Here is a 23,126-nt window from a genome sequence, read left to right as displayed (position 1 = left end):
CCGATTGGTGTATTCACACTCCCTTACCTAGACATAAAGATTCTCCAAGTCCCCACCAGGTTAGCTAGATACAGAGTGCCGATTGGTGCAGCCACAAACCCTGAGCTAGACACAGGGTGCGGATTGGTGTCTTGAGCGTGGGCAGTGAGGGGCTTAGCACCTGGGCCAGCAGCTGCGGAGGGGACGCCAGGTCCCCCAGCACTGCCCGTCCACCCGCACTGCGCTCGAATTCTCGCCGGGCCTCAGCCGCCTCCTCATGGGGCAGGGCAGGGGACCTGCAGCTCCCCCTGCCTGAGCCTAACCCCCCACTTTCCCACCCGTGGGCTCCCTTGCGGCCCCAGACTCCCTGATGGGTGCCGCCCCCTGCTCCGCGGCGCCGGGCCCCATCGACCGCCTAAGGGCTGAGGAGTGCAGGCGCGTGACATGGGACTGGCGGGCAGCTCCGCCCGCGGCCCCAGTGCGGAATACGCTAGGCAAAGCCAGCTGGGCTCCTGAGGCAGGTGGGGACTTGGAGAACTTTTATGGCTAGCTAGAGAATTGTATATGTGCCAGTCAGCACTCTGTGTCTAGCTCTGGGTTTGTGGATGCACCAATCAGCACTCTGCATCTAGCAAATCTAGTGGAGACCTAGAGAACCTTTATGTCTAGCTAAAGGATTGTAAATACACCAGTCAGCACTCTGTGTCTAGCTCAAGGTTTGTGAACGCATGAATCAGCACCCTGTGTCTAGCTCAAGGTTTGGAAACGCACCAATCAGCACTCTGTACCTAGCTAATCCCTTGAGTACTTGGAGAACTTTTAAGCCTAGCTAGAGGATTGTAAATGCACCAATCAGCACTCTGTGTCTAGCTCAGGGATTGTAAACACACCAATCAGCACCCTGTCAAAACAGACCAATCAGTTCTTTGTAAAACAGACCAATCAGCTCTCTGTAAAATGGACCAATCAGCAGAATGTGGGTGGGGCCAGATAAGGCAATAAAAGCAGGCTGCCTGGGGGCAGCCACAGTAACCTGCTTGGGGTCTATGTTGTGACTGCTTTGTTTTTTTGTAATAAGTTTTGCTGTTACTTATCGGGTGAGTTGTCATATTCATTGTGAAGGTCTGCAGTTTCACTCCTGAAGCCAGCAAGAACTATGAGCATATCAGGAGAAACGAGCAACTTCAGACACACTGTATTAAGAGTTGCAACACCCATGCTGAAGGTCTGCATGTTTCACTCCTTGAAACCAGCCAGGCCAGGAACCCACCAGCACAAAGAAACTCACAAGATGGGTTAACATCAGAAGGAACAAACTCCAGCAGGACTGTTTTTAAAAAACACCACGAGGGTCTGCAGCTTCATGTTTGAAGTCAGGCAAACCAAGAACCCACCAATTCTAGACACCAGGCTGAGGCAGAAAAATTACTTGAACCTGGAGGTAGAGGTTGCAGTAAGCTTAGATCGTGCCACTGCATTCCAGCCTAGGCAACAGTGAGCTCCAGCTCAAAGACAAATAGATGAATGATAAATGGAATTTCATCAAAATTAGAAACTTTTGTGCATCAAAGGACATTAGTGTTAAAAGAGCATGTAGAATTGGTGAAAATGTCTTAAAAATTGCATGTTTGATAAGAGTCCGACATCCAGATATACCCAAGAAAACACAAAAACCAAACCTTAGTACCGCTCAAAAACAGAAAGCCCACCCAGTTTGAATGCGCAAAATTCAAATAGTCACCTCTCCAAACAAAATATGTAAATAGACAAAAAACACATGGAAAGTACTCAGTGTCTTTATTCGCTAGGGAAATGCAAATCAAAACCAAAGTAGGGGACCATTTCAAACTTTCTTGGATGCCTATAATCAGGAAAATGGCAAATGAAAAAGTGTTGGTGAAGATGATAAACTGGAACTTTCATGCATTGTTGGTGAGAATGTAAAATGATAAAGCCATGTGGAAACCAGTTTGGTGGTTCCTAAAAAGCTAAACATGGGTTTAGCATATGACTTAGCAATTCTCCTAGGTGTACACCCAAAAGAATTGAAAGCAGAGACTCAAACAGATTCTTGTAATCTAATGTTCATTGCAGCATTATTCATAATAGCTAAAAAGAGAATCTAGCCATCAACAGATGAGCAGATAAGCAAAATAACGAAAATAAAAATGCGTAAGGAGAATAGGCATCAAAATATAAAAAATTTTAAAAAACGAAGAATATACATACAATATAGGATATATGCTGGTATGTGCTGTGAGATGGATGAATTTTGAAAACATTTTGCTTAGTGATGAAATAGGCTAGGTATGAAAGGACACAAGTACTGTATAACTCCGCTTATATGAAATATCTAGAATAGGTGATTTCAAAAAGACAAAAGGTGAGGGGCTGAGGCTCATGCCTGTAATCCGAGGACTTTGGGAGGTCAAGGCGGGAGGATTGCTTGAGACCAGGAGTTCAAAACCAGCTTGGGTAACATGGTGAGACCATGCTGCCCACCACATCTCTACAAAAAATTAAAAATTAGCCATGTGTTGTGACACATGACTCTGGTTTTAGTTACACGCGAGGCTGAGGCAGGAGGATTCTTTGAGCCCAGGAGTTCAAGACTGCGGTGAGAATGAGACCCCGTCTCTTTAAAATACCAAAACAAGGGCCGGGTGCGGTGGCTCACGCCTGTAATCCCAGCACTTTGGGAGTTCGAGGCCGGTGGATCACGAGGTCAGGAGATGGAGACCATCCTGGCTAACGCAGTGAAACCCCGTCTCTACTAAAAATACAAAAAATTAGATGGGCATGGTGGCATGCGCCTGTACTGCCAGCTACTCGGGAGACTGAGGCAGGATAATCGCTTGAACCCAGGAGGCAGAGGTTGCAATGAGCCGAGATAGCCCACATCACGCCACTGCACTCCAGCCTGGCAACAAAGCAAAACTCTGTCTCAAAAAAAAATAAAGTTAAAGTGACAGTTTATGTTATATATATTTTACCACATTGCATCATGCCATTAAACAACAAAAATTTGTTTTAAACATTGAGACTTGTGCTCCAGAAATAACATATTTTGGTTAAGTTTCCAGCTTTACCCTTTATTAGTTGTGTTGGGCAATGTATTATACCCTTTTAGGTGTCAGTTTCTACATCTGTAAAATAAGACTATTAATATATTTCTCATAGTTGGAATAGTGCAGCCACAGTGTATGCATTCGGTAAATGTTAACTGGTGTTGGTGTTAAATCTGGGAATTGCGTTGTTTCTTTTTAAAGAATTCTTATTCAGTTACCACATATTCTCACAGAAACAAATGTTCTTGAGAATCAATTTTAGCCTCCTTTTCCTCAAGAAGTGACTGGAGCTCAATTAAAAACGATGAAAATTTGCTTGATCCTCCTCTCACTGTGCTTTCTTTGCAGTAATGTTCAGATCAATTTATGGCATTGGCCGACTTGCAAAAATTCAACCTGACTACCCTAATACAGGTTGCACTAGAGGACAGCTCACTTTGGATTAAAGCTTTTGGTGGTTTCTGCCTTTAGGCTTAAGTGATGACGATTTGCCAGGTGATGACAGTTACCTTTTTTGGTAGTGAAAATCTGGAGAACACTAATTTTAAACCATGTTCAGAGTATCAGCCATAGAGAATCTCTGTGAGAGATCTTGTTCTCAGAAAGTTAACTCCCTTTATCCCTTTTTTGTTGATTTTTCCCTGTAGTGATTTCCACTCCTTCCCCCGCCCCCACCCACCCCCCAGCTCCAAACACATACACACAAGAGTTCAGCAACCTGAACTTTGAAAATACTTAGTGATTTCAGATTCTCAGTGAATTAACAAATGCTATTCCTTCTGCCTGAAAAATACTCATTTTTCAGCTAAATAGCATTTCTTCAGGACCTCCAGGAGGATGGATGCTTCCTAAAGAAGTCCCCATCCCTTATTTTTTTATTTTATCTTCCTACTTCTTTCTTTCACAGGAGTGGAAACACGTTTTTTTTTTCTTCCCAGCGTTTGCTTGATTTCAACTGTTAGGTCCAGTAGAAAGTAAGCTCTTTGAGGCCAAGTGCTATTTTTGCTTTGTTCTTTTATAAAGCAGTTGTCACAGGGCAGGCACGCCGTATATACTCGTTAAATAAGACTTCTACCTTTAGTTGTTAATTGGCAGCCAGACCGGAGCAAGAAAAGGGAAAATGCTCTGAATCAACAAATATCTTTCAAATCAGAGAACGCAAAACAACGACCACGAAGGGACTCGAACCCTCAATCTTCTGATCCGGAATCAGACGCCTTATCCATTAGGCCACGCGGCCAACCGCCGAAGAGGTTTTCTTACATAGGACACAAAGGGAATGTAACATGGTGGGGAAGGGGGCTTTTTAAGCGCTGACTTCAAAGATTCAGCTTAATAAAAAGTTCCTCCTTTGAAATTAAAATTCAGTAACAGTTAAAAACTATTTACAACACCTTCTAAAACTTGCAAAAACTAATACACAGTTGTCAGAAACTGTGAGAGGACGAGCAGTTAGATGGGTCATCAGCGGTGAACCCTGTTGAAATCTCTGATTAATGGCTTCGAGAAGTGGGATAGGGAGATTTTCAGTTCCGAACTGATACTGCACCCCTTAGGGAAAACAATCAAGAGGAGGGTGAGAGAGCGCACAGAACGTACTTTCGGCAAGTGGGGTGTGTGAAAGGAATGATGGCGACGCTGGAGGCGGGGCAGTGATGGCCAGGAAGCTTCGAAGATGGTTCTGTTGGAAGTGCAGGGTTGGCGGAAGGCCGGAACAAAGTAGGTTATTCAGTTCACATATACTGTTTATTTTCGTGGAGCTTAGTGACTTCCATTCTTGACTTGAAGACTTCCCAAGTTTGATTTGGTCTTGACAAGAACGCGTCACCAGCTCGCTGTGGATTAATCCACAGAACAATAGGGTGTTTGGGGGAACCCCACAGTCACCAAAAGTGTGGATGGGATAGGAAAGATGTGAAACATCCAACCCTTAAGTAGAACTGTAACACCGGTCTGTCCATTACACAGTATGATTTTGGTTCCTTGAAAATGGCATGTTTTCTAACACAATGAAATCCAAGCAAAATCTCTCCCTTCCTGAACCCTACACTCTTCAACAAAGAGAATCCCATCAACTTCTATTTTTCCTAGTGTTTTTTTCTATAGTATTTTCTTTGGGGTTAAGACGAAGCTCAAATTATCGCCGAATATTCAGTCAAAATTTTTAGAGTGTCTTACTTTAGGCTTCGCTCAGGAACCCAGGGACATTGATGAGGAAGGGACATTGATAAGGAAGAGACCACAGAGTGGCATAGGATATGAACTAGCATGAGTACAAGATTTGGAATAATATCGTGCTTCTTGTCATTCCAACACAGGTTTACATAAACTGTTGCAGAGCACAAAAACAACAAAATGTCCCACTGCATTTTAGAAAGCTAGCTTAATATCTACTGTAAAAACTGCAAAGATTGCCTAAAGATACAGCAATTATTATTATTCTTTTGTTGTTGTTGTTTTGTTTTTGAGACAGAGTCTTGCTCTGTCACCCAAGCTGGAGTGCACAGTGGCGCGATCTGGGCTCACTGCAGCCTCCGCCTCCCGGAAGCAATTCTCCTGCCTCAACCTCACGGGTGGCTGAGACTACAGGCATGCGCCACCACACCCGGCTAATTTTTGCATTTTTAGTAAAGATGGGATTTCACCATGTTGGGCCATGGCTGGTCTGGAACTCCTGACCCCAAGTGATCCGCCCTCCTCGGCCTCCCAAAGTGCTAGGATTACCGGTGTGAGCCACTGCGCCCAGCCTATTATTATTTTTGAGACAGGGTCTCACTCTGTCACCCAGGCTGGAGTGCAGTGACGCTATAACGGCTCACTGCAGCCTCGACCTCCCGGGCTAAAGGGATCCTCTCACCTCAGACTCCTGAGTAGCTGGGACTACAGGCGCGCGCCACCACGCCCAGCTAATTTTTTTGTATTTGTATAGCCGGGGTCTCGCCATGCTGCCCAAGCTGCTCTGGAACTCCTGGACTCAAGAGACCCACCCGTCTCTTACTTCCAAAGTGCTGGGATTACAAGAGCCAGCCACTGCGCCCTGTCTATGCAGCAATCATTAACAAAACATAATATCGCCATGATGAAGAAGTACAAGGACAAATGTAAAAACTGAAGAGGATTCTCTGTTCTAAAATAATTTTTAATAACATGGGAAGATGTTCTGAATACAATGTTGAGAATAAAGCAAATAATAAAAACATATGCAGTATGATCCCAATTGGATAAGTCTGTATTTATATGTCAGAGTTTCCACTCAGATTCAGTCTTGAAGTTCTCAATCCCTTTAAATAACTGGAAATTGGAACCTGTACAAGACACATTATAAGTGTTTGATGCAATAAACATACATAAAACTCTAATAAGTGCAACTCTCTCTCTCCATTTTCAAAGCTTGGTGAACATTTTCAATTAAAGCCAAATATTTGAAGTTATATGCAACTGTTGAAACTGGATATATTGAAAGTATTGAAACTGAAAAAAAATTAAGCTACTGGAAGATATTTTCTCATCTTCATCATCAGCATTGGGACACTTACTGTTGAAAGAATATATGTGGCTCACCTTTTTAATGAACTGGAATCAGGTCACCTGGGGCTTAGGACATCTTCTGGAACTGCCCAAGGACAGATGTGGATGATACCATGATTCATGGTCCTCCTAATCCTTCCTCCAGAGAGGCCACAACAGAGCTAAAAGGTTTAGATCCTGGATAGTGACAATATTAGGGTTTGAGATCTTTGTGAGCTAAAATACAATTGTCAGCTTTCTCACAGGGCTCTAATTCTAAAATAAAAATAAGAACTGAGAGTTCATGGAGATATTTTTTCCTCTCCTTTTAAATCTCACCTTGCTAACCTGAAAATGCTAAGCCTCCTAACCTGCTTCCCACTCTATTTCTGATCTCCTTTACCTGGTTATCATTCAGAACTATTCTCTACAGTTTCTTCTGCTCAGAGAAGGGCAATTTCTGACTGGCTCCATTTTCCTTCTTTTATTTCTGCCCCCCTTTTTGTCTCAACTTTGGCTCCATCCCCACTTTCTCTTCCACTTGTACTTTGCATCCTGTGTCTTCTGCAAAATATACCCAGAAATATGTGCTTAGCTTCCTCTTTTGCATTTTGTTCCCTTTTATTCTCCTTTTCTCATTTTCACTGTCCCTAGATAATAATAGGTCTGTCTTTAAAGGGAGAAAAGGGGAAAATAATGAAATTTCAGAAGATTTGTGTATGTGTGTGTGTGTGAGCAAATGTTAGGGCTTTGCATTTTTATATTCACATTTTCCTCTCACATGTGTTACATCAATTTATAATAATCTACATAAGTTGAAACAGAACATAGACAAAAGAATATAACCTTACCAACTTATTTTTTTGTTTGTTTTTTTGAGACGGAGTCTCACTCTGTCACCAAGGCTGGAGTGCCATGGCCGATCCACAGATCATGTTTATCAGACATTTCCATGAAGTTGCCTTTAAGTATTTTAAATTCTTGTCCAAAACCAAACAGCTTCATCCCCTTCTGGATACCATCCTACTTCCCACAAATAAAAACAAACAAACAAGCATAATTCCTGCTTCTCCTTCTCTACTTAATAGTTTAGTGAAAGGCAACATCCACATCTCTTACACTACCTGTGTGTGTGTGTGTTTCCTGAGGACACGCTCCATCTTTGTTGCTTTTAAAATCCATAAAGTCTCTCAATCCTGCAGCATCCACTTTCTTTCTCCAGTTCAAATAGGTTCCTTCTTTGTTTTTTATCACTCAAGTCTCTGCTAGTTCAGACCTTAAGCATTATTCCTATGACCAATTGCAGGAGACAAACATTATGCCCTCCTTAGAGCAGGACAGAGAATAAGGCCAATGATTAACAAAATGTTGAATCATTCGCTCTCCAATTGTATAACAGCTTTAGCTTTTTCACGGTTCTGCACTCGAGACTTTTTTTTTTTTTTTTTTAAGATGGAGTTTTGCTCTTTGGAGTCTAGCTCTTGTCGCTGAGGCTGGAGTGCAATGGTGCAATCTCGGCTCACTGCAACCTCCACCTCCCAGGTTCAAGCGATTCTCCTGCCTCAGCCTCCCTAGTAGCTGGGATTACAGGCGCCTGCCACACCACACCAGGCTAATTTTTGTATTTTTAGTAGAGACAGGGTTTCACCATGTTGGCCAGGCTGGTCTCCAACTCCTGACCTCAGGAGATCCACCTGCCTCGGTCTCCCAAAGTGCTGGGATTACAGGTGTGAGCCACTGTGCCCAGCCAAGACTTCTTTTTATCCAATAGCAGTGTGCCAGTAGCAGAAGAGACAGCTGCATATGCTATAAAGAGCGTGCCCAGGAAAAAGCTGGATTTTGATAGCTTTCTACCTGGAGGAGAAAGATGTAATTTGGGTGCACAGGGATCAGAACTTGAACTTCAGATCCTGGGAGTAAAATGCTACTTAGATTCATAAACTCAGAAACTTTGTTGCTGTTGTTGTCTTGAGAATCTTGTAAAGTGTACACATTTGTCTGTGGTCTGTCTTGTCTTTTTTTGTTGTTGTTTTGGATTGTCAACTAAATATGCTAAAAATAAGCAGGCAAAAAAAGCAAGAAAGCAAACATGCTAAATTGGTGTTTCCTTCTGCAACTGGAGCTGCCCAACCCTATGCAGGCTTGCCTCTTGTCTGAGCATTTAACACTGCTCTCTGACAACCAGATGGGTTGGCTTCCTTGTGACAGTTTCAAAAAGCAGCTGTATGTGACTAATGATCTTCAAACATACAGTTTAGGAGATGCACCTGAGAAAATGCTGAGCCCATCCAGAGACTCAGTGAGTCACAAAAGTCTCAGACAAGACAAGCCGAGTCTCTTGTAAGAGGTTCTGGATCACCATGGATCACCATCAGTATAATCTGGAAACCTGTTAGAACTGCAAATTCTTGGGCCCTACCCCAGGTCCACTAAATCAGAAATTCCCAATGGATGTTCCCAATATATGTTTCAACAAGTCATCCAGATGATTCTGATGCACCTATGCTTTGTGAACAACTGGACTCGAAGGATTGACACCTTCTGTTGCCTCACTTTAGAGTAAGGGGCATTCATTCTTCTGTAGTACCTGGAGGAAGCACAGATGCATTGGGGATCTGGGACACAGCCAGATCTGAGCATCCAAATCCTGAGCATCCTTGAGGCTCCACTACCCAGCACACTGCCTCTCACCTCATGGGTTTCCTCTTTTCCCTTCTGTAGTGTGATGAGTCCCCCACCAGATTACGTAAGGATGTATGTCCACTGCCCGAATCCTGAAAGCCAGGTGGTGAGCCAAGGCCATGGTGCCCAGCCAAAGAGTAGGTGTCCCTGAGAACCCAAACATCCGGGAGAGTATCTAGGAACCTACTAAGAAAAACAGTCTCATCACTCAAACACAGCAGACAAATAGCCAGAAAATAAGCTTAAAAGCAGTTTAGAGGCTGGGTGCGGTGGCACATGCCTGTAATCCCACACTCTGGGAGGCCGAGGTGGGTGGATTGCTTGAGCCCAGGAGTTCGAGACCAGCCTGGCCAACATAGTGAAACCCAGTCTCTACTAAAAATACAAATATTAGCAGGACGGGGTGGCGGGTGCCTGTAATCCCAGCTACTCGGGAGGCTGAGGCAGGAGAGTCACTTGAACCCAGGAGGCGGAGGCTGCAGTGAGCCGAGATGGCAGCACTATACTCGAGCCTAGGAGACAGAGCGAGACTTGGTATTAAGAAAAAAAAAAAAAGCCATTTAGAGACAGGAGGCTGCATGGATCTCTGGAGCTGTCCTGCTACATCCAGGAGTACCCTGTGTGTAAGTCCTAATAAACTCATCTGTCTTGTCAAGCTGTACTTGTCCGAGTCATTCTTTGGTCTGTTGGCTCCTTCCCAATTTAGGGGGACGTTACAGTCCCAAATTTTGCTCATAACAATTGGCATCACAAACAGGATCCGAGAGACCAAACAATGAGTCAGGAAAGGGCATCTGCAGGGGGAATCCTGGGGTGGTCGGCAACATGCAGGTGGGTTGGAATTGCTCCATCGCTCAACCTTTGTGGACTGTTGCAGAAGTATAGGGATACTCAGAAAATGTGGCGGGGACTAAGCGCATATTGCAAGAGGCTAAGATATCAAAGTAGGATAAGGATAGCAAATGTGCTATTGTTGCAATAAGGCTGGCCCCTGAGAAATCATTAGAGCAGGAAACAGAGAAAGGAGAGAAACACCTGCAGAAGTTCAAAGCATGCCAGCTTTTTTAGGACTCCAGCTGGTTACCTATTATGTATGGCCCTTTCTTGTGCACGTTTTTTAACTGATGGGAAAATTACAACAAAAAAATTCAGATTTTAAATGGTTAAGCTGCAACTATAGAGTTAAGTAGAGTCTCCTAAAGCTATTTCTCTCTTTATTTTTGTTTCCGCCTATTTTGAATATGATATTTATTTATTTAGAGACAGATTCTCACTCTGTCACCCAGGCTGGAGTGCAGTGATCTCAGCTCACTACAGCCTCTGCCTCCCGGGTTCAAGCTATTCTCCTGCCTCAGCCTCCCGAGTAGCTGGGATTACAGGCACCTGCCACCACGCCCAGGTATTTTTAGTAGAGATGGGGGTTTCACCATATTGGCCAGGCTGGTCTCAAACTCCTGACCTTGTGATCCACCCACCTCAGCCTCCCAAAGTGCTGAGATTACAGGTGTGAGCCACTGCGCCCAGCCTCGAATGTTGGGAGAGAAGCTGAGTGTTGGGAGACAACAGGGCTTGTATGTCTGCTAGACTTGCTGGCTCCTTGCTTTTAGCACTCCCATTATCTAAAGTAGCCATATGTTTCTCATTCACTTGATACACCGTTTCCTTTCAACCCCCACATCCTCACTACCTGTTTGTTTGAGCACCAATAAATAGCGTGGGCTCCCAGAGCTCAGGGCCTTCGCAGCCTCCACGTTGGTGATGGCCACTTAGTCCCACTTTCTCTCTCAAACTGTCTTTTTCTCATTTCTGTGACTCCGCAGGACTTCGTCGCCCCCACGACCTGGTGTTGGGTCTGATCACCCCAACACTCAAATATGCCATTATTAAGCTATTCGGGTTGAAATAAAACTCACTAATTCAAAGCCACTTGGAGATTTTACTTTTCTCTACAATACAGCCAGTTCTTACTAAAATGTAAACAATGAAACTCATTTGAAGCACAGAAAAAAGGGGATGTGGATAAATGAGGATTTTAAAAACAAAACTGCTATAGAAACTGCTTTACCCAAAATTGTGTTCCACAGTCTTTATTGGATTACCTATCAGTGCAAAGTCTAGTCTTCTGGACAGGTCTCAATTTTGTGAAAAATAATTCGGATCTAGCTTTTCTTTTTTTTTTTCTTTTTTTTTTTTGAGATGGAGTTTCACTCTTGTTGCCCAAGCTGGAGTGCAACGGTGAGATCTTGGCTCAATGCAACCTCCGTCTCCCAAATTCAAGTGATTCTCCTGCCTGAGCCTCTTGAGAAGCTGGGATTACAGGGGTGCACCACCACTCCCAGCTACTTTTTTGTATTTTTAGCAGAAAGTGGGTTTCACCATGTTATCCAGCCTGGTCTCCAACTCCTGACCTCAGGTGATCCTCCCGCCTCGGCCTCCCAAAGTGCTGGGATTACAGGTTTGAGCCACTGCACCTGGCCTGATCCAACTATCTTTTGTAAAATAATAAATTTATGATGTTGTCTCATGGCTAGAGTTCCAAGTAAAAGCTGTCGGATATTGGTTTGTGTGTATAGATACATGCTTAAATGTGTTTATGTGTATGTATGTATATTATGTTATGCCTAGCATACTACCAAATGACTTATACATAAATGAGTACTCATAAATTAAGTCCAAATGCTTTTCAAATTCATATGAATTTAGTAATCTTTAATAAATAATCTGGCTTTAAAATTATTGGTAAAATAAAAATAGAAATGTCTTCGAATTGTCAGTATATGTTTTTGTCTCAGTTTACCAGTTAGTTTTACATTTGCCTCTGCTAGATATTTTAAGGTGTAAGGGTTTGACATAAAGGTCATAAGTCTGTAAACCTAGCCAAAAACAGAATGATCTTTGTGTGATTTTTTGATAAGTATGACTAATTTAATATTGTTAGGTCAGTGAAAACAGCTAAACTTCCTGAGTTATTGGCAAAAATGCCCATGTGTTTAACTCTAAAGTTCTTGCCTAGGTGAACACCTGACATTCACAGTTTAACAGAAAAATAATTAAGAATGATGAGTAACTTTGTCTAATGTCTTCGTTCCCATGAGTAATCTAGGTAAACTGCTAAAAATGAATACATTGAGTAAATGTAAGAGATAAATGCTTACAGGTGAACTTTTTGTGTAGTTTAAAACCTTAAAATTGTTTTAAGTACTTATTGAATGTGTGGATCATTTCCAATTTAAACAATGGCATTTATAATATAGGACATTGGTCACACTTCTGAGCCTCTTAGTGGGAAATGAAATCTATGATATGGGGGAAGCATTGGCAGACCTCAGTGAGCTGGATAAAAAGAAGGACCAGGTCCAGAGAGTAATCAAAAAGCAAAAAGGGGATGGGCCAAATAGGCACCTGTATACTTGCAGGTAATGAACATGAAACAATACTGCCTGCTGTCGGGGGGACACTGAAATCACCCAAACAACCCAGGAACTACATAAGGTACAAATAGTCAGACTGGCCCAGAGCCCCTACAGCAGCCCTGTGTGGCCTGTGAAGAAGCCAGGTGATGCCTGGAAGATGATGGTGGATTACTGCTAGCTGAACAAAGTGGTACTCCCTGTACATGCAGCTGTATCCAGTATTGCTCAACTGCTAGAGCAAGCAGTACCGAAGCTGGGAAGTATCCATGCTGTGATTGACTTCATTAATATCTTTTCCAGTATTCCTTTAACTGAAGATTCACAAGACCTGTTGGCCTCCACTTAGGAGGGCCAAGAATGGACTTTCCTGGTGTCGCCACAAGGGCACCTGCAAAGCCCCACCATCTCTCACAGTATGGTTGCACAGGAGCTGTCTATAATCTCTTTGCCTGCCTTGGTCTCCCTGTTTCACTATATTAATGATAACATGCTAACCTCAGAGTCTCTTACAGATTTGGAGACTATCCTACAAACTGTTTTGGACAGCCTAAAGGAGGGATAGGAAGTCAACCCCAAAAAGATACAGGGGCTTGGCATGGCTGTCAAATTCCTGAGAGTTACCTGGTTGGGTAAGATGTGAAACATACCCAAAGCTGTCATTGATATAAGATAGCATAGTAGTCTGCTCTCCAGACAGTAGAGCAACTCCAGGTTTTCCTAGGTTTACTGGCTACTGGAGGATATTCATTCCTCATCTGGCACAAATACTCTACCCATTATATACCCTAATAAAGACAGGTAAAAAATGAGACGACATAAATAGAGCAAGAGGCATTTGACAAAACAAAAATATTGGTGAAACAAGCCCAAGCATACAGACTCTACTGCTGTATTAGTAATCACCAGAGATGTCACAGGGATGAATTTAGGTTTGGGGCAAAAGCAACTAATGGGAATGGTACCTATAGGGTTTTGGTCTCAGTTATGGGAGGGAGCCAACATGGCAGTGGAGCCACCTATCAGGCCAACCACCATATATAAGGGTACCCTGCCAATATCTGCTAGGTCCTGGTACATTGAGGGGCATAGCAAAGATATCCAACACTGGGCATCAGAAGAAAATATAGACTGGACCGGGTATGGTGGGTCATGCCTGTAATCCCAGCACTTTGGGAGGCTGAGACGGGCAGATCACTTGAGGTCAGGAGTTTGAGAGCAGTCTGGCCAACGTGGTGAAACCCCATCTCTACTAAAAATACAAAAATTAGCCAGGCATGGTGGCGCATGCCTGTAGTCCCAGCTACTTGGGAGGCTGAGATGGGAGAATTGCTTTAACCCGGGAGGCGGAGGTTGCAGTGAGCCGAGATTGCGCCATTGCATTCCAGCCTGGGCGACAGAGCGAGACTCTGTCTGAAAATAAAAAAGAAAATATAGACTGGAGGTTCCACTTACCACCACAATCCAACAGAGGCAGGACTTACAGAAAGAAATAATGGCCTGTTAAAGACCCAGATGTGTGCACTGTTTCAGCATGGCTCTTTAAGTTCCTGGACTAAGAATCTCCATAAAGCCATACAAACGTTAAATGAGTCACCCACTAGCACACATGGCATCACTCCTTATAAATGGTTGGCAAGGCCTGTAAGACATGTCCCACAAACTCTCGGGGTTACCTCAAAGACACTGAGCCGTGCTCCTGAGGCAGATGGTGAGACAGGCTCCTGAGAACACCAGTGGATCTGCCAAGCAGTGATGGCTACAGGGACCTGAAGCTGAGCTGGAATATGTCTCCATACTGGATTAGTTTTATAGTACTGGAGGATGCCATGACAACTGCCACAGGGGCAGTGGTCCCACTGTGCTCCTTGATAGAGTTCCGAGACACTTACTTTATCAACATATGGCAGCACTCATAACCTGCTGGAGTACTTATAGTATGGATAGCATGCGCAAGGCTGGAAACTTATCAATTGGCTATTATGGCTGCTTCTAGGAAAAGAAGACATGGGTGGTTTTGTAATCCAGGCCTGAAGCCCACAGTGGCATCCCTAATAGTGCCAATGGGAGAAAACACAATTATAATAATGTTGCAAGGTGTGGCCAGGCGCAGTGGCTCACGCCTGTAATCCCAGCACTTTGGGAGGCCAAGGCGGGTGGATTATGAGGCCAGGAGATCAAGACCATCCTGGCTAACACGGTGAAACCCCGTCTCCACTAAAAATACAAAACAATTAGCCGGGTGTGGTGACGGGTGCCTGTAGTCCCAGCTACTCAGGAGGTTGAGGCAGGAGAATGGTGTGGACCCGGGAGGCGGAACTTGCAGTGAGCCGAGATCATGCCACTGCACTCCAGCCTGGGCAACAGAGCAGGACTCCGTCTCAAAAAAATTTAAAAAAAAAAAAAAAGTTGCAAGGAGTGAATACGCCCATGAGGGTTCCTACTAACTACATGTGTTTGTACCCATAGGTTGTTTCTGCTACTCATGGCAGCTGGTAATGTCTTTCTAGACTGAGCTGCAACTCCAGAAGCAGTCAACAACCAGTCAGATACCTCTCCCTATGAAATAATAATGATATGCCTTAAAATACTCTGCCTTTCTCCTGACAGAACTGGAGTGACTTGTACAATAGCACTGATAATGCAACCCAGGCTTACTAGGGATTGCCTCCACCTAGAGGCTCAATCGCCAACGTAACAAAGACCCAAAATGTGCCTTTCTAGGTGCTACCTGTTACACCTATTTCCCTGATGAAGAGAGTAATGTCACAGGTACTTTAAACCATTTGTCAACTCAGATCCATGTTATAACCTAATTAGGTTTCTTTTACTCATTCTCAAATTGGTTACGCAGCTTCTCTAGTCATGGGAATTATGTTTTGCTAATAGACATTATAATTGTAGTTAACTTCTGCTTTTTGTGCTCCTACGTATACTGTAGATGTGGCCTGTATGCGCAAGGCCATGGCTATACATTATAGACCTGTATAGTTCTTTCCTTCCACCCTACTCAGGGAGTCTCGCACAAGATTGGCAGAAAGAATGTAAGAGATGGGGGGCAGGGTGGATTGTAGCATGACAGATCACCCACCATGTTACTTAAGAGTGTATGTCTACTGCCTGAACCCTGAAGGCCCAGTGGTGAGCCAAGGCCACGATGCCCAGCAGAGGAGCAGGTGTCCTTGAGAACACAAACATCCCAGAGAATATCTGAGAACCTACCATGAAAAACAGTCTCATTGCTCAAACACAGTAGGCAAAAAGCCAGAAAATTAACTTAAAAACAGTTTAAAGACAGGAGGTGGCATGGATCTCTAGAGCTATCCTGCTGCACCCAGGAGTACCCTGTATCTAAGTCCTACTAAACTCACCTGCTTATTAAGCTGGACTGTCTTTGGTCTTCCGGGACCTTCCCAGTTTGTGGGGAACGTTACAGTCCCAAGTTTTTCTTGTAATACTTTCCAATCTTTCTCCTCCCCTTGTTAACTTCCCCCAAATCCTAGTTTCAGTTTCTGTTGTTGTGGCTAGATTTTCAGGCCCAGTGGTTTTCAAACTTGCCCGAATATCAAATTCAACTGGGAAATATTAAATAACACAATATTCCACAGATGTGAGGACGATCTGGCTGTGACATCTGTCACCCCATAATAATTCCTGGGCCCTTTTCTGGAGACTCTGAAAGCACTCAGCATCTCAGTCTCTGGGGTAAGGCCTGGGATTCCTGTTTTTATGAACTCCCCCAGGTAAATTTTCACCTTTGGGGACTCCTGCAGTTTTGTCCCAAAAGCACTTATAGGAAGATCTAGGGCAGAAAAACATGTTTTCCCACCCAGTACCAGGTTCATGGCTGACACTTCATAACAAAAGATAGATTAACAAGGGAAAAGCAGGCCGGGTGGGGTGGCTCATGCCTGTAATCCCAGCACTTTGGGAGGCCGAGGCTGGTGGATCACCTGAGGTCAGGAGTTTGAGACAAGCCTGGCCAACATGGAGAAACCCCCATCTCCACTAAAAATACAAAATTAGCTGGGCATGGTGGCACACGCCTGTAATCCCAGCTACTCGGGAGGCTGAGGCAGAAGAATCGCTTGAACCCAGGAGGCGGAGATGGTGGTGAGCCGAGATCGCGCCATTGCACGATAGCCTGGGCAACAAGAGTGAAATTCTGTCTCAACAACAACAACAACAAAAAAAAAGGGAAAAGCATTAAAAAAAGGGAAAACCATACAAATCTATTAAACATAAGTTTTATTGACACAAGAGACTTCAAAAATGAAGACCTAAAGAAATAGGAAAATCTGCGTACAGCAGACCCTTGAATAACGTTTTCATTCAACATCATTTTGTTATGTTGATGAGAAAAAAGTCTATTTCTCCTGGAAGCCACTGTCTGTGTGACTTTCCTCCCACATCCCAAAAATGTGCACATTAGGTTCATTAGCATATCTAGTCTGAGTCTAGCGTCATCAGTCTGAGAGAGAGAGAGAGCACGCGAGCTTATGTGTGAGTGTGTGTATGAGCCAGCCCTATGATGGAATGGCCACCTGTCCACTGTGGGTTCCCTCCTGACACTCTAGAGGAGTTGAATTAGGCTTCAGCCACCCAGGACCTTGAACTGGAGTGAGCAGGTTGAAAAATGCATGAATGAATACAAGTTACTGTAAAAGCAAAATTCAGGAAGCATACCATAATCTTACCAACGCATGACAATAAACGATATGGTGCTAAAACACTCAGCCAGCCGCCATACTGAGAGGTGACAGCTTGCTGGCAGCCCTCATAGCCTTCGCTTGCTCTCGGCGCCTCCTCAGTCTTGGCACCCACTCTGGCCGCGCTTGAGGAGACCTTCAGCCCGCCGCTGCACTGTGGGAGCCCCTTGCTCAGCTGGCCAAGGCCGGAGCCGGCTCCCTTAGCTTGCAGGGAGGTGTGGAGAGAGAGGCGCAGGCGGGAACCGGGGCTGCGCGCGGCGCTTGCGGGCCAGCGCGAGTTCCGGGTGGGCTTGGGCTCGGAGGGCCCCGCACTCGAAGCGGCCCCCCCAGTCCGCAAGCCCCGGGCAGAAGAGGGTCTTAGCACCTGGGGCAGCAGCTGCCGTGCTCGACTTCTCGCCGGGCCTTAGCTGTCTCCCCGCGGGGCAGGGCTCTGGACTTGCAGCCCGCCATATCTGAGCCTCCCCTCCCCGCCATGGCCTCCTGCGCGGCCCGAGCCTCCCCGACGAGCGCCGCCCCCTACTCCAGAGCGCCCACTCCTATCGACCACCCAACGGCTGAGAAGTGCGGGCGCAAGGCACGGGACTGGCAGGCAGCTCTACTTGCGGCCCCGGTGTGAGATCCACTGGGTGAAGCCAGCTGGGCTCCTGAGTCTGATGGGGACTTGGAGAACCTTTATGTCTAGCTAAGGGATTATAAATACACCAATTGGCACTCAGTATCTAGCTCAAGGTTTGTAAACACACCAATCGGCACCCTATGTCTAGCTCAGGGTTTGTGAATGCACCAATGGACACTGTATCTATCTACTCTGGTGGGGACTTGGAGAACCTTTATGTCTAGCTAAGGGATTGTAAATACACCAATCGGCACTCTATATCTAGCTCAAGGTTTGTAAACACACCAATCAGCACCCTGTGTCTAGCTCAGGGTTTGTGAATTCACTAATTGACACTCTGTATCTGGCTACTCTTGTGGGGACTTGGAGAACTTCGTGTCTAACTCAGGGATTGTAAACACACCAATCAGCACCCTGTGAAAACGGACCAATCAGCTCTCTGTGAAACAGACCAATTGGCTCTCTGTAAAATGGACCAATCAGCAGGATGTGGGTGGGGCCAGATAAGAGAATAAAGGCAGGCTGCCGGAGCCAATGGTAATAAGCTGTGGGTTCTCTTCCCCTATGTGGTAGGTTTGTTTTTTTGCTCTTTGCAGTGGATCTTGCTGCTTATTCTTTGAGTTTATCCTTCGTTTACGAGCTGTAATACTATGAAGGTTTGTGGCTTCCCTTTTGCAAGCTGGCGAGAGCATAAATCCCCCGGGGAGAAAGCAACAACGCCAGATACGCAGCGTTAGGAAATGTAATACTGACCGCCAAGGTCCGCAGCATCACTTCTGAGCCAGCAAGAGGCCAAACCACCAGAAGAAAAAAAAACTCCAAACACACGAACATCAAAAGGGAGAATCTCCGGACAAGCTGCATCTAACAACTGTAACACTCGCCGCGAGGGCCTGTGTCTTCTTTCTTGAAGTCAGACCAAGAACCCACCAATTCCAGACACAATGTTTCACGAACGATGTGTTAGTAGGAATTGCTCTCTACAATTGTTGTTTTACAAACATTTACTCCTTGATGTAACTAAACCCCCGTAGAACTGCAGTCACTGATTCACAAAAAATAGATCAATAATTATGTTTGTTAACTTTAACTTCAGGTGTAGCTCACATTTTTTTTCTAAATATTTAATATTATAAGTGTTTGGAGTCTATTTAGAAATTTGGTGTTTTTGTGACCAGAAGTATGGCACAGAAACTAAACTGTTCTATCAATTAGTCTATGATATAATTTTATTTTGCTTAAAGTAAGCAATTTTATCCAAAATTTTATTTTGGATAAAAGGGGGTATGATCCAGTGGTTATAAACTGGGGTGAACTTAGCAAAGCCTGTTTATTTAGATTCTCCTTGGCATCTCTGCCTTCATTTATTTTCTCAAGGTACATTTCCTCGCCTCTGAAATGATAGTCATCACCTACTTTAATGGGAAGATTAGCTAGCTTTCATGGCCCGCTTCACGGAACAAGGGCCCAGAGAAACGTTTCTGCTTCTGCTGTCTTAAATGCCGAGGTGCCGTATTTTGGGAGTAGTGTGACCTGAACCCAGTCAAAAGACGTCTGAGTCTAATCTCTGGGTCATAGAGTCGGCTGTGGCTTATGCATTGTACGTATACAGTATGCCATTTCCCATGTCTGTCCACCTCTAGGCGCACAGTCCAACTGGCTTTGACTGGTCAGGAGGGCCAGGCCTGGACCTGGGGTTGGTACTATAGGTTAGATATTGTTTGCAGGTTTCGAAGGAGAAACAGGTCCCTTAAGGATGAGAGCGAATCAGAAGAAAACAGACAAAAAAGGATTTAGGATTTGCTCCAGAAGCTCATTTCTGGATTGACTGTCGCACCAAGGTTTCGCGAACGGCGGAAAGCGCCTGCCGGTGTGCCGAAGAGTGGAGAGGTCAGTTGTGCCAAGGAGTGGAGAGGTCTAGGAACTTTCCAGGAGCACGGAGGGTTTATGCAGTCATAAATCGCCTTGCTTCTGCATACTTCTTATTCCGTGGAGGATTCCGCCCGGGAGGTGGCGCCATAAACGCAGGTGCGTCCTGGCTCTTTTTTCTTCCCAGTGCGCATCTCGGCGACTCTCACCACCCGAGCCTCAGAGCCCGCGAAACGCAGTGTGCGCAGGTTCTCCACCCCGACGCTGGGCGTGGGAACCTGCAGGAGCAGTAACTACGACCGGGACAAGCCGATCTGTAATTCCCTCCTGTCTTCTCTCCCGCTTGGACCTAAATTCCCACGGCGGCGTTTAGGGCTTTTTATCTTCCTGCGTTATGCTCGCGGTTTCCTGGCAACATTTCAAAGCAGAGGTCACCCCATCACAGACCTTTCTCTGGCGGCGGCCAGGCAGGACGGCTCCCTTATAAACCCCGACAGGTGGCTGTCGAGGGGCCGTCCGATAGGGTGACTTGCAGCGGGAGATCCCAGGCCCAGCACGGGACTTTCGATATAACATTCAGTTTTCCTTCTCTCAGCGCAGCCGAGAAACAATATCCAGTATAGCGAGTTCAAAATTAAGTTCGGTAAGATATGCTTCTTGGCACGACCGACAATAGTAACAGGTCATAGAAATATTTTGGCCCACACCGAGCGTGGGGGGGTGTAGCTCAGTGGTAGAGCGCGTGCTTAGCATGCACGAGGCCCCGGGTTCAATCCCCGGCACCTCCAGTTTTCTTTTTTTTTTCCCCCCCTTCTCTCCTGGTTGTGTCATTGTTTGCAAAATCATGGCTATCATGTCCACGACTCTCCTCAATTGTTTGTTTTGTTTTGTTTTTGTGGCAGTTCCATTCTGTTTCAATTCTTCAAATTCACATGGAGACCAAGGAAAACAAGCTCCGTTTTGCTTTCAATATTGATGCATTTCTGCTCTAAGGCCTTGACCTGGGTGGCTGTGTCAAGAGATGAAAGACAAAATGAAAGAGGTCGGGGAAGCACAGACTGGCAGGATTCCAAAACCCGAAAAACAAGCAAGGCACCAAATTAAGCCCAATCACATTGGTTACATTTCCCAGTATTATCGAAGATCAAGCAAGAAAAAAGACAGAAAACAAATGCGAAACCACAGGTAATTTTTTAAGATTTATTTTAGATCCCTTCTTTTTTGAGCTGTTCCTTGGTCAAGGGACATACCCAGAAAATAGGAAAACTGTCCCACGGATTTCCCCGCCATTCTTCCCATAGCAATCTCTTTTCCCCCATCGGGTGTCTCTTGTTCCTCCGATTTTAGACTTTGTAGGCTTTTTTTTTTTTTTTTTTGGAGACAGTCTCACTCTGTCTCTCAAGCTGGAGTGCAGAATGCAATGGCGCCATCTCGGTTCACGTGCAAGCTCTGCCTCCCAGGTGCAAGTGATTCTCCTGCCTTAGCCTCCCGAGTAGCTCGAATTACAGGCATGATGCACCGCCATGCCCGGCTAATTTTTTTTTTTTTTTTCGTTGTTTTTTTTTTTTTTTTTTTTTTTTTAGTGGAGACGGGGGTTTCACCATGTTGGCCAGGCTGGTCTCGAACTCCTGACCTCAAGTGATCCACCCGCCTCTGCCTCCTAAAGTGCCGGGATTCCAGGCGTGAGCCACCAACCCCGGCCTACTTTGTATGCATTTCTTTGACTCGTTGTTATTGTTTCTAACTTTTATTAAAGCATAATGTAAGCTTTGGATCCAAATAGAAGTTCTTTATTGTGTTAAATAAATTGAAGCCTTCGTATCTGGCTGACTTGAAGCAGCACTTAGCTAGTTTTAAAAGATAAGGAAGGGAATCAGAAAACAAAGATACATATCTCCACTCCCTTCTCTTCCCAATTCTAAACGCAGCTCACATTTTGAAGGGCCTCACACATGCATGTGTGAACATCTCAGCATATTAGCGGTGGCAGTTATCTTTAAGGAGTCTGCAGCAACCTTAATTCTTGCCTCCTCAGGAGAAGGAAGAATTCGATTGAGGGGCATAAGGCCAAAGGAGAGACCGGGGCAAGCCTTAGAGCAGGGGTGAAAGATTATTGAAAATATTTAGAGCAGTAATGAAAGGAAGGAAAGTACACTTGGAAGAGGGCCAAGCAGGCGACTTGAGAGACCAAGTGCACGGCTTGACCTCTTGGGGGTCGTAAACGTTGGCATACTTCCTAAATTTTGTTTTATTTCTTCCCACTCCTGAGATCTTATTCGGAAGTGACCGACCACCAGTTTCACGTGTTTTCTATCTGTTAAGAAACTGCCTTTCTCTGGTACCAGCTGTGATCAATTATTTTGAGACAGAGTCCCGCTCTGTCGCCCAGGCTGGAGTGCAGTGGCGCGATCTCGGTTCACTGTAGGCTCCGCCTCCCGGGTTCACACCATTCTCCTGCCTCAGCCTCCAGCTGGGACTACAGGCGCCTGCCACCACGCCTGGCTATTTTTTGTTTGTTTGTTTGTTTGTTTTTTTAGTAAGAGATGGGGTTTCACCATGTTAGTCAGGATGGTCTCGATTTCCTGACCTTGTGATCTGCCCGCCTCGGCCTCCCAGAGTGCTGGGATTACAGGCCTTGAGCCACGGCGCCCGGCTGTGACCAATTATTACTTCAGAGAAACAGTTAACCACCTGACCATCAGCTGATGGTTGCCCAATACCCCTGGTGTGTGTGGGGAGGAGGGGGACCCCCCTTTCTGCCTTGCTCATACCTGTGCTGCCAACTCTAACACGTATTTCCAAGCTTCATACCCACCTCTAGCAAAGAGCCACTCCTGTGCCACCTCTCAGGCCTTGAGGGACAAATATTAATGGCATGGTCTGTCCTCAAAAGGATGGATCAGCAAAGAGGCCTGTGCGCAACCAGAGGATCAGGGCTCTTTCGGTAGCGAATTCTGGGAGCCCAGGTAAATAGAGTATGGACTCCATGCCCAAAGGGACATGCATGACCAGGAAAGGGCCCAGGGCAGAGGCAGCCGTTGCCCACCCAGGATTAAGGGTGTGTGCCCTGAGTGCAAGGGTATATTTGTGCTTAACAATACCCACAATGGTCCTTTCCAGTGCAGTTCTAAGGTAAATCTTTCATGCTGTCTTTTCCAAAATACCGTTTCCTGACTCAGATGTATCTGATTTGGAAATGCAACTTGTACCTGCTGGACAGGACTGACATTAGATTTTGACAATACCTGCAAAATTAATGTAACAAAATAGACTCTGTCAGAGGAAG

The 23,126-nt window shown here is 45.1% G+C and overlaps 1 long non-coding RNA gene and 2 other non-coding genes across 3 annotated transcripts in view; 2 read left to right on the top strand and 1 right to left on the bottom strand.

The window, feature by feature from the left end:
- Positions 1–4,214: 4,214 nt before the first annotated feature.
- Positions 4,215–4,287, bottom strand: TRNAR-CCG (transfer RNA arginine (anticodon CCG)). The gene has a single exon. It is a non-coding gene; the product is annotated as a tRNA-Arg (tRNA).
- A 14,162-nt stretch (positions 4,288–18,449) lies between these two features.
- Positions 18,450–23,126, top strand: part of LOC129059908 (uncharacterized) — a 29,590-nt gene continuing 24,913 nt past the window's right edge. Inside the window, exons 1-2 of the long non-coding RNA XR_008526090.2 lie at positions 18,450–19,999; positions 20,743–21,025. This is a non-coding gene — a long non-coding RNA (uncharacterized LOC129059908). The remainder of the gene's footprint in view (positions 20,000–20,742; positions 21,026–23,126) is intronic.
- TRNAA-AGC (transfer RNA alanine (anticodon AGC)) lies at positions 20,557–20,628 on the top strand. Its single transcript has one exon. It is a non-coding gene; the product is annotated as a tRNA-Ala (tRNA).

This window comes from Pongo abelii, chromosome 5 (assembly GCF_028885655.2).
Source record: "Pongo abelii isolate AG06213 chromosome 5, NHGRI_mPonAbe1-v2.0_pri, whole genome shotgun sequence".
Taxonomy (NCBI): Eukaryota; Metazoa; Chordata; class Mammalia; order Primates; family Hominidae; genus Pongo; species Pongo abelii.
This window is presented reverse-complemented; position numbering and strand designations above follow the sequence as displayed.